Below are 17,252 nucleotides of genomic sequence, written 5' to 3'. Positions count from 1 at the left end.
AGATACTTAATCTTCCAACGATAACGAATACAGCACGATGGAGCTACAGCCAACATCTTCAACTCCATACCTTGCGCACATTTCAGCAAGCTTGTGTCGATCTATGACAAGTTTGACAGGTATTGTTGCTTTGCCCTTAAGGGGCTTGGAACACCATTATAAACAACTGTATGACCTGAGTGTGTGTGAAATGTATGATGATACTGCTATTAGTTTAATTTCCTTCAATTACTACAGATTTGTATTCCGCAGGATTTCCTTATTTTCTGGAAGCGTACGACATGGAGTTGTCGCATTCAAACAACTTCCAATGCCACTAACCTCAGCCGGAAACGAACCTGCAATGTTGTAGACATAAGAAGGAAAAAGCTACTTGACCACTGAGGACGCCGTGAAACATTTCTTGTGACCCGCGTGGCTACGGTCGTTGTACTGATAGGTGCAGTTAACTGGGGGCTAGAGCCGGGACCGAGGACCAGTATATTAGATATCAGACTTTCGTTTGTGACGAAGTAGGAAACTGTGCTGTGATGCCCCGAACTTACCTTGTGTACTCCCGGCACCTTATGTTAACACTACCTTCTGCCGGTCTTGTTTCGCCCTTTCGGAAACTATTGGACTGGCTCTCTGCTCCCATGTACTGCTGGTGTTCTTCAGATGAGGCATAGAGATCAAATTATGTAAAACATCATTTCATTCATCTTTCTCTAAATGGTGAGGGAGTTGGGAGAGTCACAAAGTTAAACGGCAATAAATTCCATTCTGTGTTCTTGGGATACGGATCTTTAAAGCAACCTTGGACATACATATTTCAGCGTATTCGAACTACTTCTACCCTTCAAGCATAATTCTATCTTCGTGCCTGTTGTTATGGAAAACTATCTGTAAGGTGGCCGAATGATAGGTTTGAATCCACATAATTTCTCAGCTGCCATTACGAGGTTAAGTTTATGACATCGGGAGGGAGAAAAAAGCGAGCTAACAGGGAGGCCGCACTGAGCAACATACATACATCAGGAGGAAAATAAAGTTGCCTACAATGAGATCTTATAGGGCCTATCGCCATACGAAGCCGGGACGGGTCAAATAAATACATGTGTAGTAATTTGAAAAGGTGGAAAAGAAATGCCTGAAATACATTTTAAAATAACGTTTCTGCTAAATTTAGAAATGGAGAATTTAGAAGATAGAAAGATACGGTAAAGTTCATTTCCAAAAAATATATATATATATCACATACAGTTCCTGACCCTCCTGAATTTCCCTGTGCCGCGCCCAATTTCAAGATTAAGTTTAACATTTTTGTAAATAAAAAGATTACATCATGTGCCCATCAAAATTCGCCACTTTACAAACAGTGCTTCTCGGAAAAATAATGTCCGTGATTGGCAACTCAATAATCACGGCTAGCATTAACAGAAAGCATTTATGATACAACACTATTCATGTCTTGTAGCCCAAGTCCATAAGAAGAGGCTAGATTGGTTTAAATTAGATCTAATTACATTAGGCCGGGTACTATTAAGGACTAATTATTTGTATCTCAAAGAATGCTTCTGTAATTGGGATTAACATCCTGCAGCATGCAATAAATTAAATGAATCTTGGCAAACGCACGGGGAGTAACTTATTTCAAATACAGCTTCACCTAGCTCGATGCTAAGTCGAAACAATGAGGAATATGAGTTCCCACCAAACCACACACTCAATTAGCAACCAAAGAAATACCTATCTTCTATGAATCGATCCACCAGAAAAACAAATTTTCCAAGTAGATCACTCATACACAAGACCATGTTCGTTCGTCGGTGGAATGCCAAGAATTAGCTAATATACAGAACTATTTTATTTAGTGAGCATCGCACCAGATCACATCACTGATCCTATGTCATAATATTATGTCTCTGGAAATAAGCTTGGTATCTTATCATCCCATGGTCACCTAAGACGACAATATCTGTCCGACGCTGTCAAGAATAAATGTTGCCAAACTTATACTTTTACAGCCTAAAATAAGACACGGAAAATGTCTGTACTTTAACCCTTTATAGGGTAGAAAACTTGACACTTTGTTTAAATAATCTAAACTTATTTAAGATTACTGTTGTCACGTATGTAAAAAAATATATAATTTTGTCTCTATATTTTAAATTTTGCATCACTCTTCGTTTTTTACCTGGATCAGGTAGACTATACCAAAAGTCGAAAGTAGGTTCATTTCAATTTTTGACTGTTTGTTTGTTTGTTTGTTTGTTTGTTTGTTTGCGTGTGGCGACATCGCGGGGAAAAGTGACTAAACAGAATTTCTGGAAACTCGATACAGTATTTAAATACAGGAATAGCCAGGGTGGGATTTGATTAATGTATAGTGGCGTAGCAATATTAGGGAAAAGTCAGGTTGTGAGTTTCACTAATAGGAAAATGTCCTCTCAGTTTGAATTACTGCGTTGATGGCGGTCACTGGATGGGGATCACTGTAAGCACCTAGGTGTTAATATAAGGAGAGATCTTCATTGGAGTAATCACATAAATGGGATTGTAAATAAAGGGTACAGATCTCTGCACAGGGTTATGAGGGTGTTTAGGGGTTGTAGTAAGAATGTAAAGGAGAAGGCATGTAAGTCTCCGGCAAGATCCAACTAGAGAATGGTTGCAGCGCATGGGACCCTCACCAGGATTACTTCATTCGAAAACTGGAAAAAATCCAAAGGAAAGCAGCTCGATAGATAGGTCTTATGGCGGCGATAGGATATGAAAGGGCTAGGAGTGAGAAGGAAGCGACCGTGGCCTTAATTAAGGTGCAGCCTCAACAGTTGCCTGGTGTGAAAATGAGAAAACACGGAAAACCATCTTCAAAGCTGCCGACGGTGGGGTTCGAACCCACTATCTCCCAAATGCAAGCTGATAGCTACGTGACCCAAACTACGCGGCTACTTGCTCGGTGTGGAAAGAATCAAATTCGTTACAGTTTGGAATGGACTCTGTTCAATCGTCATGGTGACGAGTCAAGTAGCACTGATGGTATTGTTGGCGCGAATGCTTTTATAAGGTGTATCAACTCTTGGCCATCGGAATAAGACGGAAACGTGAAAAAGAAGAAGACGACGAAGAAGGGAAGAAGGCAGTCATGAAAGGGAGGGGGGAAAAAGAAAGAATCCTTTGACCAAGGTTGCTCTAATATCGCCGGAAGAAAACAACAGTGTGATGGCTCCGCTGTCCTAAGCCCCTAAAACTTATCAAGAATAGCATCACTCTGCCGTCTTCTACTGTTAATTGGGTGTGCTGTGTCGCTCCTGCTGCTACTTATCTCCGCTAGAAAGCATTACAACTGAAAAAGAAAAACGTCGACTACACAACAGCTAGTAAATAATAAATACAAAATATTTATATTTATTCTTTTATATATCGGAGTGGTATCATAATGTGTCATGTGGTTAGTTGAACAGCAGTTTTCGTTGCATGATTACTGGAAAAAGAATGTATCACTGTTCCTGAAAATAAGTTATGAGGGTACTAAACGGAACTGCGTAGATAATTTATTATAATCATCCATTAGCGTAATTTAACAGTTATGTTTTTTATAATTTCCCTCAGAATATGAAACATTATATCTATGCATCGTTAGAACAGTACGGAATGTATTCTAGATTTACATTTTGAAATACTTATGGATCATCTTTCAAAATAACATCTTTACGCTAAATATTCTTAAAAAACACTCCGCTAATCAACGTTTATAAACAAAGAATCGTATCTTAGTAGCTCAAATACCTTGGAAGGAGCCCTCACGACGCGAAAATTACAGTTATTCTAAAAAAACACTTTTTCCGGGGCCTATTAGTCAAGAAACGCAAAGATCCGTAAGGTACAATGTTTTTCCTACTCCCTTCACTCACACTGTCCATCGAAAGTAAAAAAGTCGAACCGGGACCTTGGAGACTCCCTGGCAAAATTACAGTACATTGCTTTACCTTAATTGAATGAACACTGCGAATTAGAGGGTTGGCTCCTATCACTTTTATCACGGCCTGTGATAACCGGACGGCATTTATTCTACATGCTGTGCATTACACTTTGACTACACAATTCTTGATTAATTATAAAACAGAATTGACACAAGCCAATCTTCGAGGCTGGAGTCCATATATTTAGCGGTGTGAAATCAGGTGAGCCATTTGATGGTTACTTCCAGCTTACAGGCACGTTGTTCACCCCTACAAAAATGTCTGCAGCTATTAAGACATGGTCAGTGCGGCGCGTGACAAGTTGCCGCCTTATCACGAGTGCTATATTTAGCTCTAAAAACTAGCGGGGTCATTTAAAAATACTGACACATTTTTAGTGCACAGAGAGATAACCAGGGACGAGTCATGCACCGACCATCCGCAACACAACTTATTCTTCGTCAATTATTCATGTTCCTAAGGAATTACCTGTACCCGATAGTTCGGCTCCCTTTACCCTATAAAGCGCTCCAAGAAAGGCCGGATTGCTAGAGTCATCTTGTCTTCACACCTCAATCATAACGCGCAGAAAACCATCAATCACACGACTCACATTGGGGAATTTTATTATTAGTTCCTGTCGTAACAAGGAAAGTCTATAGTATGGCGGACACCGATTGTATCCATCTTCCACGAGGTAATCTACATGGGGACAAAATCAATAGCTATTTGGAAATTCTCTAGAATCTTCAATTATCGAAATTTTAGGGTTTCACTTCTCAAGCACCGGTTATAAGCCGTCATATAAGAGAAGCGGTCTCGCAGCATACTGGCCACCGAGGATAATAATAATTATATATTTCAAGTGCCAGCTTAAACAAGTTGCTTTTGAGTTTTTCTAGAAAAGCTATCCTTTCCTGGCCTTCATATTTATCATACTTACTGGCATGACACGGGGAGTAATGATATTGCAGGTTAATTTTAACATGACATACAGTAATACCGTATTGCAAATTAAATGTTTTGCTGAATACGTGTCCGCCTATAACAGGCAGAAACTTGTTAGCGTCGATGGCCTACACCGTGCTGAAGCATTTTCCGTGGTAAACAGAACCTTATATACCAACTGAGTTTGAATACTGTGTGTAAGAATAATGTGGATCACCACTGAGCTCAAGTACTCATGACGTCAGGAACTTCCCCTCCGTTCCTCACACAGCTTCATTAGCTCCAGTGTCCGACTCGTTGGCTGAACGGTCAGCGTACTGGCCTTCGGTTCAGAGGGCCCCGGGTTCGATTCCCGGACGGGTCGGGGATTTTAACCTTAATTGGTTAATTCCTACGGCACGGGGGCTGGGTGTATGTGTTGTCTTCATCATCATTTCATCCTCATCACGACGCGCAGGTCGCCTACAGGAGTCAAATGGAGAGACCTGCACCTGGCGAGCCGAACCCGTCCTGGGATATCCCGGCACTAAAAGCCATACGACATTTCATTTCATCAGCTCCAGTAAAACTCCGACCAGGCTGGCTCCTAAAGCAATTCGCTCTGAGTTCACGATACCTGTCCCAAACCCATCAAATGATCAAGAATGACATTGCTCAGACTGTTGTCAAATACTTTGCTATGACAATACCGGACCGTTCTATGTCAAGAGCATTGCGGAGGGCGAACAACGACGGCGGTGGCATCTTGCGGCACGGTGTGGCAAGTCCAGGAACTGCATACTCGTCTTTCACTATAGCTGAGAAAAACCCATCTTCAATCATTGGAAATACGTATATGTTAAAATAATGGAACAACCAAAAGAATTAAGAATGAAATTTTAAAATCTGAAATAAGTACCTCCATAAAACATCAAACGAGCATTATATTAGCCGTGCCTTTTGCTATGTCTTAAAAATGAAAAGCAGAATTCGTTTGAGGATCCACCCAGCCTCCGGGCAGAATACTTAACAACTTACCTCTCCTCTTCTTTTTTCTTGCCCCTTACCAGTTAATTGGAGTAACCACTTTGAATGGACACAGCCTAGTTCTACGGCCCGGATGACCTTCTTGACGCCAACCCTATTGGAGGGATGTATTCATTATTGCGCGTTTCTGTGGTACTTGGTCGTTCGACGTGTTGTGTAGCTTTGAAGATGTGTGTTAAAACGAACACAAACACCCAGATTCTAAGCTACATAAATTAACAGATGCGATCAACAGACGACGAGAATCGTACTCGGGCCTCTCGGAACCGAAGGCGATTAGGCTGTCCATTCAGCCATAGCGCCGGACGGGAAAGATAACATATGTCTGTTTTATTAAGGTTTTGCAAAAGAGAAGCTGTAATTCAGGAACAGGAATTTTGGTCCATTATTTTATTCACTGCTTCCTCTTCCACAGTTATCCTTCGGTTCGATCGATCTCCCCGGACTCTACAGGAGAACTCACCTCACTGTGGTATCTCACTTTTGCTGTAGTTGGAATTTTCTGTATTACCTCTGGAGACAAAAATACTAAATTGATTTCAGTAGGTAAGAAATTCAACAGAACTGAATGTCAGATTGGTGATACAAAGCTAGAACAGGTAGATAATTTCAAATATTTAGGTTGTGTGTTCTCCTAGGATGGTAACACAATAAGTGAGATTGAATCAAGGTGTAGTAAAGCTAATGCAGTGAGCTCGCAGTTGCGATCAACAGTATTATGTAAGAAGGAAGTCAGCTCCTAGACGAAACTATTTTCAGACCAACTTTACGGGAGCGAAAGCTGGGTGAACTCAGGCTATCTTATTCATAAGTTAGAAGTAACAGACATGAATGTAGCGAGAATGATTGCTGGTACAAACAGGTGAGAACAATGGCAGGAGGGTACTCGGAATGAGGAGATAAAGGCTAATTTAAGAATGAACTCGATGGATGAAGCTATACGCATAAACAGACTTCGCTGGTGGGGTCGTGTGAGGCGAATGGAGGAAGATAGGTTACCTAGGAGAATAATGACCTCTGTTGTGGGGGAGAAGAGAAGTAGAGGGAGACCAAGACGACGATGGTTAGACTCAGTTTCTACCGATTTAAAGATAAGAGGTATTGAACTAAATGAGGCCACATCACTAGTTGCAAATAGAGGATTGTGGCGACGTTCAGTAAATTCACAGAGGCTTGCAGACTGAACGCTGAAAGGCATAACAGTCTATAATGATAATGTATGTATGTATGTATGTATGTATGTATGTATGTATGTATGTATGTATGTATGTGTACGCAAAACATATTGGAATTACGTGAGGATATTGGCATCAAGAGAACTACGATGTTCCTGAAAAGAAGAATCTCACAACTTAATGCATGACGAATTCTCATACATATAAAAATTTGTTGGACTGGTGCTCAGTCCTATGTCAATAATTCATGAAAATAATTTTCTTACAGTAAAAATAAATAAATAAAGCCGGGTACATTAGAACCTTCAACTTCAAGGCGACCGCGATAATCATTACACTGTAGGCCCAGTATCCCCACGTGATGAAACGTATGGCACATAACACAACAGACCCTCAAATATGAGTGCATGAGTTCAACATTTCTTCACATTATTGGTTTTATGCCTCGCTAACCATTCAATATTTGATTGATTTCTTAATACAAGGGGCATAGCTAATCAGAAGGCAACCCAATATAGACGTGAGGTCACGATCGTTAACACTTGCGGTCCTTATCAGTTCCCATGCCTTTATCTTACAGGTAATATGTTCAGCGCATAGCTTTTTTTTTTTTTTTTTTTTTTTTTTTTGTATCAGTACAAAGCAAGACTTTAGTGACACCTGAAAAATTATAAACAACACGCCATTAAGGTAAGCAAGACTCATACAAGTGGTAATATGCTATCGCAGAGTTCGCCACATCGTGCCATGTAGGTGAGCACTATCGACTATCTCGCTGAAAACCTCAAGCTGTCCGGTACTGGCATGGTAAAGTATTTACCGAGCGAGTTGGCCGTGCGGTTAGGGGCGCGCAGCTGTGAGCTTGCATTCGAGAGATTGTGGATTCGAACCGCACTGTCAACAGCTCTGAAGATGGTTTTCCGAGGTTTTCTATTTTCACAACACGCGAATGCTGGGGCTGTACATTAAGGCGACGGCCGCTTGCTTCCCACTCTTAGCCTTTTCCTATCCCATCATCGCCATAAGACCTATCTGTGTTGGTGCGACGTAAAGCAACTTGTTAAAAAAATGTATTTGCTCTTGAGGTGGGCTCTATTTCTTCTGGTGCCATTAATCTTCGCTAGATGGCATTATTGCTGCAATTATACAAAACTCAATCCGACAACGACGGATACAACAGCTATTTATTTATAGTAATAATATGTTACTCACCACACGCCATGGATAACTCAATTGGTACTCACCTAAAAAAAGAGAAAACAGAAGTTCAGAAACATGTTAAAGTGGTGGAAATACAAGAAAAATACCGACAATTATAAATCGATTTCATATGAATAGACAAAGATCTCAAGCTGACAAACCATCTATATAGATACAATTTTAATTTTGGCAGATACGTTTCTAGTTTCTGCCTTATACTTCGTTTTTTATCTCGGATTAAGTGAACAAAAGTTTAAAACAGGATCAGTCCAGTTTTTTTGTATGTTTTTACACATCACGGAAAAATGGCTAAACAGATTTGTCGAAGAAACTATATTTAAGTCCAGAGTCTGCACTAGGCTTTAGACACTATACGGTATCATTTGATTAGTAAAGAGTGGCATAGCAATATTAAGAGGTCCAAAACAGGAAGTGTCACATATCTCCATTAATGTTCGCTGTATCCCAAAACTGTGTACAATTAAAGTTGTGCCCAACATAATTTCTGATCTTTTATGTTTCATATTATAACCACATAGCTTTTGATGGTGGTATTTGAGGATCCAACAAGGCAGACCCCATATAAGATGACGATTTGAGGATCCAAGGAGCCTCTGGGCTGAAGACTTAACGTATTTTTTTTTTTTTTTACTATACGAGGAATAATAACGGAGATATTGGCGATTATTACATTTACTTCCGATTATTTCAGCAAATAATATTAGTTTTACTTCTATACTGAACATAACAAAAGTTGTAGAAAATTCCATTTTTGATTTTTAATACCTTATACAGTAAGAGCTATAGTAACGAAATTATTCACTAACTTACATTTTTATTGCTAAGTCCATCAACGGCAAGCGTCGCCAACATGGAAATATTGTCCAGCCTCATGGTAACAAGTTAACCGGCAATGGTAGTGGTTGTTCTCATAAGGTACAAAACCACGTGCACATCAGCCTCTTTGATCCTGAAAGCAAACTTTGGAAATCAGAAGGAAAATACGAACGGATGATCACTCGAATAAATGAGGGAGAAAGATATCCTAAAAGAGGTTCCATGTCAACAGGAATGCTACATTAGTTTCTTCTAACCTTGTGGTTGTAAGTTGTTCAATAAGTCGCCAGTGATGGGTGTACATCTAAAATACTGAATGCTATACTGAAGTAGGGACAAACCTAAGTGGCCTGAATGCCAGGTAGGGAAAATCAAATTTGAACAGGTAGTTCATTTCGAGTACGAAGGTGACCCAGAAAATAATGCACAATTTTTTCTCAGCCCCCAGCAATGGTACGAATGCGAAACTTTACATATGACTTCTTTGAAGTTTTCGGAGTGCGAGCGCGAAGTTTCCGCTTCTTCCAACAGACAGCGTACTAGCAGCAATGGTTCAACATGGCGTCTGCAAGTGATGTACGCACCGCCGTCTCGATTCTTTTGCGCTCTTATACTGCCTGCTCTATGCCACTGGTTTAACCGTTGCTTACGCTATTATTATTTTAGTAGCTGCAAATATTCAAGACATACCAATTAGATGGAGTACTGAAACGTCTTGATACTGCTCATGCGCAATGTACTTTAAAGCCTAGCAAGAGTAAGGACTTAGCTGCACATCCAGTTCAGATTAGCACTCCTGAACAACAGAATCAAAGTCCAGAACGGGTCGAGAGAAGGGAAGAGAGAGAGACTCAGTCAGCTGCACCTATGCGATATAGAAGGTACGGAAAACGCCCATATGGCAAGGCGCCATACCAGCCAAAACCTACTGGGCGAAGGCAAGGTGGATAGCAAGAAGAGAGTAGAGACTCAAATCGAGCCGACCTGAATAAGAGATGGAGAGAGACGCAGGACTATCTCCAACAATTCAAACGAGAAGATAATCAGCCTGGAACAACTTATCTTGAATATCACGAGTATAATAGGAGAAACAACACCTTTGGTCAGACTTCAGATTCCACAGGTGCTGTTGTCAAAAAAAATCCTCAAACAAGACTGCCTGAAAACGAGGAGGTCGGGTCATTCTATGATGACATAGTTCATTATTGGCACATTGACGATGCCGGATTACTGCACGAGGACGAGTCACCTATTCGTCAAAGAGTACAACGTAGCCTACCAGTCATTAATATTACCATTGGGGACTTCTAAATTTCTTCATTAGTGGATTCAGGCGCTCAGATTTCTTTGATTTCTGATAAATGAGTAACCATGATTAAGGATAAATATAATATTCTTATCTTAAAAGTGGCACAAGTGAAGATTAAGGGCATCATTCCTGACCAAAACATCAAATGCAAACAACAAGCTTTTCTTGAGTTTGCCATAGAAGAGGAAAAGTTTGAACATATTTTCTTGATAATCTCACATATGAAATTCAACCTTATCCTAAGTTCGGATTTTCTGTTGATGTATAAGGCAACAATAAATTACTCTGCCAACATCATTAGTCTATGCAGGGTTGGTTCTGTAGAATTACAGCTGATTGATGGTGAAGATAGTAGACTCAAAGGGACTAATTTGCATAGCACAAAAGTCAATGGTGTGATTGGCGATGCCGCCCCCGTCGACCACGTACAAAATGAAGAGGATGATCCCGGGAAAGAAGAGGGGCCCATGTTACTTGACGAGGGTGATACGAAAGAAGAGGGACCCATTTTTGAAATGTTATGTGACAAAGGGCCTGATTTCTTCACCTATGTCGCCAGTGTGATTGAAGCCCCAGAACGCACTCCACACGTAGCTACGGCAGAAGAGGAGCTTTATCGTTCCTACCCTGACGTATTCGATGAGAAGCCAGGGAAAATTAGAGGGTTCAAACACCACTTCACTGTCAGTGATACATCACCATACAAGCGCAAACCATACACGGTGCCCGAGAAGTACAAGGATGAGACCAGGGTATTCATTCGTCAGATGGAAGCTGACGGAATTATTTCTAAATGCGTCACGTCTTATATTAATCCACTCACTATTGTAAGAAGACCTAATGGTAGTCTGCGGCTGTGCCTCGACGCTCGCGCTGTGAATGACCGTCTGGTCTTAGAACATGACCACCCTCCTCGGCTTAAAGATGCCATTAAGCGATTCTACGAAAAAAAATATTTACAGGGATGGACATGACCTCGTCCTACTTTCACATCTTATTGGACAAGCACAGCAGGCTCTTTACTGGATTTCTTTTTGACAATATCACATATGTTTTCAATCGTTTGCTCTTCAGAATTAAGAACTCTGGAACTGTTCTAATAAGAGTGTTAGAAAATCAGTTATCCGAAGAGATGAAAGACATCAGCAGCATTTATGTGGATGACATCTTTGTGGTATCCGACACTTGGGAGCAGCACGTAGATGTTCACAAAGTCCTCAAAGAATTAAGGGAAAAAACTTCAAGATTAACATGAAGAAAAGTCAATTCTTCAAAACGGAAATTCTTTTCCTGGGTCATGTCATCAGCGGTGAGGGCATCCGCCCGAATCCAGCAAAAATCCAATGTATTGTGGACTTCCCCAGGCCTTGCAGGATTAAGAAAGGTCGAAAACTCCTTGGACTTTGCCAATTCTTCGCACAGCATTGCCCCAACTATACAGAAACTGTGCCGCCTCTTCAAGAATTGCTAAAGAAAAATAATCGTTGGAAGTGGGCTGACGAATGCGAGCAATCCCTTACTGCCACTAAAAGGATGCTCAAGGATAACATCAAGCTCTCTTATCCTAATTATGAATGGCCATTTCACATTGAATGTGATGCCAGTAGGATAGGCGCAGCTCTCTACCAAGTAGATCCTAGTGAACCCAACGTGAAATTGTTCATTTCATTTTTGAGCCGCTTCTCTACTGGAAGTAGTCTTTGGATACCCGATCACTATATATTATACGGATCACAAAGCGGTAACTTTCATATTGTCTTCCGATCTCACCAATGAAGGGGTCACTAGGTGGGAATTATTTATACAGCAATTTAATGTGTCTATTGTACACCGGCCTAGAAAGAAGAACAAGCTTGCTGATGCCGTAAGTCGGAATCCAGCAGACGTGACTTTTGTATGTACAAACTCTGTCACCAATGATGATGAGGAGGAATTAGTGACAAGACTTCGATATTTATCTCAAGCCCAGCGGAGAGATAATAGGCTCCAGGAGATCATTTGATTCTTCGAGGGATGGATTCCGCCTAACGATCCAGACTATGTCCGGATTAGGCGAGCAGCTCAAGCTTTCTCCTTGGAAAACAGCTTACTCTACAAGTATCTCGATCCCACTAGGACCAAGCGACGGATTTATGCCCCTACTAACTTACGGGATGCAATCATCTGGCATTGCCACACCATCACAGGGCATGCTGGAGTGGATGAGGTCCCCAACGTCATAAGAGAGAAGTTCATTTGGGAATACTCCGAAGAGATCTTAGAGTCACCATTAAGACTTGTGACTTATGTAAAAGAATTAAGCCCAACAATTACCTCATGAGGGAATATCCGAGGCCTATCATTCCAGAGAAGCCAGGGGAAGTGATGTCGCTCGACCTGTATGGCCCACTCCCAAAAGCGACCAGAGGAAATTGGCACGTCCTGGTCATAGTTGACGTATTTTCCAAATTTACCATGCTGTTGCCCATCCAGAAAGCAAACGCCGGCAACATTTTGAGAAGACTCCGTACGAATGTCTTTCCTGAGATGGGAAAACCTAGGTTTCTTCTAGCTGATCATGGGAGTCAGTTCACCTCCGCAGAGTTCCAGGCGGCTTTGGAAGAGATGGAAGTCCGTCACATCATGAATCCCATACGCCATCCAGAAGCCAATCCTGCCGAGCGATTGATTAGTGCGATCGCCAAATACTGCAGTGAGGAACACTGGAAATGAATTGACGTGCTTCCATTAATGCAGCAGATCGTCAACGCCCGCATCGTTACCAACGTGTTGTGGACAATCGAGGACTACACTGAAGGTTTATCATAAAGGTTACTGTACTCTCTGAGAATGAACATACACAAGGATTTTCAGGCTGACAGCTTCATATCCTACACCTGGTAAAACTGCTCGGCATTTTTCATACATTCCCCTGAGCCTTATGCTCATATATACTGAACTTGTGCATGCTTCATACGCTAAAACCCAAAGGAAAGGGCAAATGATTAGCCTTATCCAAAAAGAAAGTTGAACATGTTTGCAACTCTAATGGTTCTCCAAGAAATTACGCCTTTACGTGTTAAAACACGTGGTCCAGAGCTTCTAAAACGTATCACCAGTAACAATGCACTGACTGTTGTTAGTTGAACTATTTATGCTCTATCTCTACCGCTGATAATCATCTCCGTTAGATGACAGACTACTGCTGCAATTTCATCATACAACTCCTGTATTCCATGAGATAAATTGGCTTCAACTAAGCCAGCGTCGTAGCTATCATTCGTTGCATCTACTTCACGAAATAATAATCAAGCTGACACCCTCTTATCTAACTGATTCATATCCAGTTGTTCTCAACCATTCATAACATCTCGACCACAGCTGCAGACAACGTAACCCTCAAAATACCAAATCACAGATCCACCCTCTACAATAATTTTGTTGCCAGTAGGCCTCGAATTCAAACATGGAATGACCTAAAGGGCACCCTATCTGAACCGATATTTCAAAAGAAATGCTGGCAGCGGTACTAGGACGGATCAAGTTGAGTGTCAATACATGAATTCTGTTTTTCTACAGTATTTTGTTATTTCATGCGTGTGTCACTGAATTTGTTTTTATTGATGCATTAGGATAACTTTCTTTCTTTCTTTACTGGCAGGACCTAGTGTGCCTTCTGGTATAGGCTAGAGCAATTTTGTTACTTTCATTGACCTGTCTTAGTCTTATCCTTGACTATGACAATATGAAAGTGACTGAGGTATGAGTGATGCTAGTAATACCATTCCTTATGCAGCCAGTCCCTGCTATGAATGGTGTGAAAACGTTGCTCACAGGGTCGGTTGATGCGTGCATTTCAGTGGGCTTGGCAGACTGATATGTAATGGCAACTTCTGGCTCGGTGAGGAAAGCAACGGGAAACTACCTCACTCCTCATTTCCCTAGTACGCCTCTTCAGTGATGCCTAGGCCATCTATGACAGCTGATGGCGGAGCTGTCGAGGATCCAACCAGCCATAGGGCTGACGACTGAACATACACATACATTCTGAATTATTTTATATACGTTACTTTTTTTTTCTTTCCTTTAATGTGTTTTTATAACTATGTGTGGAGTTAAGTATTAGATAGAGACAGAGGGAAGGAGAGAGTGAAATATATTGTTATAAGACCGAACTCGATAGCAGCAGTCGCTTAAGTGCGGCCAGTATCCAGTAATCAGAAGATGGTTTTCCGTGGTTTCCCATTTTCACACTAGGCAAATGCTGGAGCTGTACCTTAATTAAGGCCACGGCCGCTTCCTTCCCATTCCTAGGCCTTTCCCAACCCATCGTCGCCATAAGACATATCTGTCGGTGTGACGTAAAGCAAATAGCAAATATATATATTGTTATAAGACATGGTTTGGCAGAATAGTAGGCTTCATAGCCTGGATCACCTCATGTAAATAAGGACTAATAATAATAATAATAATAATAATAATAATAATAATAATAATAATAATAATAATAATAATAATAATAATAATAATAATAATTGTACAAACCTACCAGCTCGTTTAAGATGAGATAGAGATGCTTAGCTTACATTACTAGGTTAAAAAACAAAAGACAGGGATCGGTAGCATAATTAGAATATGCTAGATTTTCGGTGTCAACAAGAGACATCAGAAGCACTTTTTAATATAGAAAAAGCAAGTTAAAAACGCAATGGTCACGTCAAACTTGACAATAATATTCCAGGAATAAAGAAGTGTAGTTTATGTGAATGGTGATCCCCGTTCGTAAGTTTAAACAGCTCACGATAACGTTACTCTGAAGAGGCTTACAACTTCTTTGTTTGCCCCCAGGATAACGAACTTGACTCGCCACGCAATTTCTCTCGAAAACGTTGAGCCCAAGTGCCGACAACGTATAAGCTGAGTGGAGTTACAGTACGCTAACTTATACAGAACATTCATCAAAATTAAATTACAGTCACATCCGTCACTTATGCTCGGTATACGAAAATACTGTATATATATTAGATAATCCGAGAAACACAGAAAGGGATGTACAATAATGTTATAGGAACTAAAAACAACTCTAAAACTGTAGTAACAGAAGAAACACATCAACACTTTAAAAAATATGCTTTAGTATGTTTAATGAGGTGAACACGAAACGAAAGAGTACAGTTATGTGGGCCTACGAGTAATTATACTATGTTTCATAAAACAGAAAATGTACAGTAGTGTATAAAAATTACTCTCCGAAAACACTACACCTGAAGAAGTCTGTAATATTTTTTTTTTTTCGTTTCAAATTAAACATTCTTGATTTTGTATTCCATTTCTTTATCGACAACACCTCTATGCGTGTCCGATGTAGGCCTATTTCAGCGCGATCTGAAACGCTTGCATGGCCGTAGAAGGACTTATCTTTACTTTCATTGTCCATATTTTGCTGTGACAGGAAAACAATAGATGACTCACTTTCATGTTATGACAAGTACAACGGGAGGTTGGTTGGATATGAAAGGGTCTCATGTAGTAGTAATTTACACCACGAAATAAATTACGTACCTTCTATAGTCAATAATTAATAACTGAAACGCACTCAAACACCGGAGACGTGCGGTGGCTGGTTTTTCTACATCAACGGGAGAAATGAAAAAGATTTTAAAAACACACTGTTTTTGGAAGAAAGCAAAAATCACCACAGCTTTGCGAACGGGCGGGGGTAAATAAAACTGCTAGAAAAAATACTTTCTCCTTTAAAAATATAGTATTGGCATCGAAGTCTGAAGATTTGATTTGGAGGGAAAATGCTGTCATGCTGCGGAACCAAACTTATTAGCCGAAGAACCAGTTAAAATTACAATACATCTAGTTGTAAAAAAAGGAATAATAGTATGAATATGCGTTTCACATGCAACATTAAGAGCTAAATCCTAGAAATGTAGTGTAATGGTTCTTACTTTTTTTTTTATTACGTCGCATCGACACAGGTCTTATGGCGACGATGGGATAAGAAATGGCTAGGAGTGGGAAGGAAGCTAACTTGGCCTCATTTAAGGTACATGGTACCACGGAAAATCATCTTAAGGGCTAACGAGGTGGGGTTGAACGAACGCAAGCTCTCAGCTGCACGACCCTAACCGCACGGCCAACTCGCTCGGTAATGGTTCTACTGGCACTCTAACCCTTACAATGATCCCACAGATTAACCCTCATAACAAGAAGCTACAGTATAATAACCACCATCAGATGCTACAATTCTGTAAATGTGAGATCACTGTGACAACACGTATTATTTTATAGATTTTTTTTTTCCTAGCAGTTTTACATGACAGGCTCATCAGTTACTTTTGCTGTTATCTTAGATTTCTAAAACTGGGATAATATAATTATCTCGGGTAACGCTCACTTCCGTATTAACCACAGAATATACGAGTAATATCTCGGTTTACCAAAACTAAGTTTTCGTCTCAATCTGAGTTTGAACCGCAAATTTTTCATACTGACGCAAGGAAAACAAATGACTCTGAGCTGCCGACATTATCGAAATGCAAACAAGCTTTTGATTCCATTCGGAGTTTGCAAATAATTTGCATAAATTATGTCCGCTATTGAGCAGAAACGAAGAAGGAAACTTAATATGACTTTCCGAGAGGGTGAATTGTTAATGAATTTGGTGACACAAAACATTAACAACATAGAGAATAAGAAAACAAATAACATACACACTGTATATTTATTCGAAAAATAAGGCAGTATTACTTAATTCTTCATTTAAAAGTCACCCAGTCGTATACCGTACAAGATACAAGCTATAATCGAGAATTCATTTTAGGC

The 17,252-nt window shown here is 40.4% G+C and overlaps 1 protein-coding gene across 3 annotated transcripts in view; it reads right to left on the bottom strand.

Moving 5' to 3' along the window:
• The window catches only part of LOC136881224 (RNA-binding protein 42), a 267,849-nt gene that overhangs the window by 122,199 nt on the left and 128,398 nt on the right, over positions 1-17,252 (bottom strand). The window contains exon 6 of one of the 3 annotated variants that reach the window (XR_010861004.2): positions 9,125-9,263. The exons of the other annotated variants lie outside the window; for them this stretch is intronic. The gene's annotated coding sequence lies outside the window, so the exon portion shown is untranslated. The remainder of the gene's footprint in view (positions 1-9,124; positions 9,264-17,252) is intronic. 3 annotated transcript variants of the gene reach the window in all.

The sequence above is a fragment of the Anabrus simplex genome, chromosome 9, assembly GCF_040414725.1.
Source record: "Anabrus simplex isolate iqAnaSimp1 chromosome 9, ASM4041472v1, whole genome shotgun sequence".
NCBI classification, from domain to species: domain Eukaryota; kingdom Metazoa; phylum Arthropoda; class Insecta; order Orthoptera; family Tettigoniidae; genus Anabrus; species Anabrus simplex.
The sequence above is the reverse complement of the archived record's forward strand: the minus strand, read 5'-3'. Positions and strand labels throughout refer to the sequence as shown.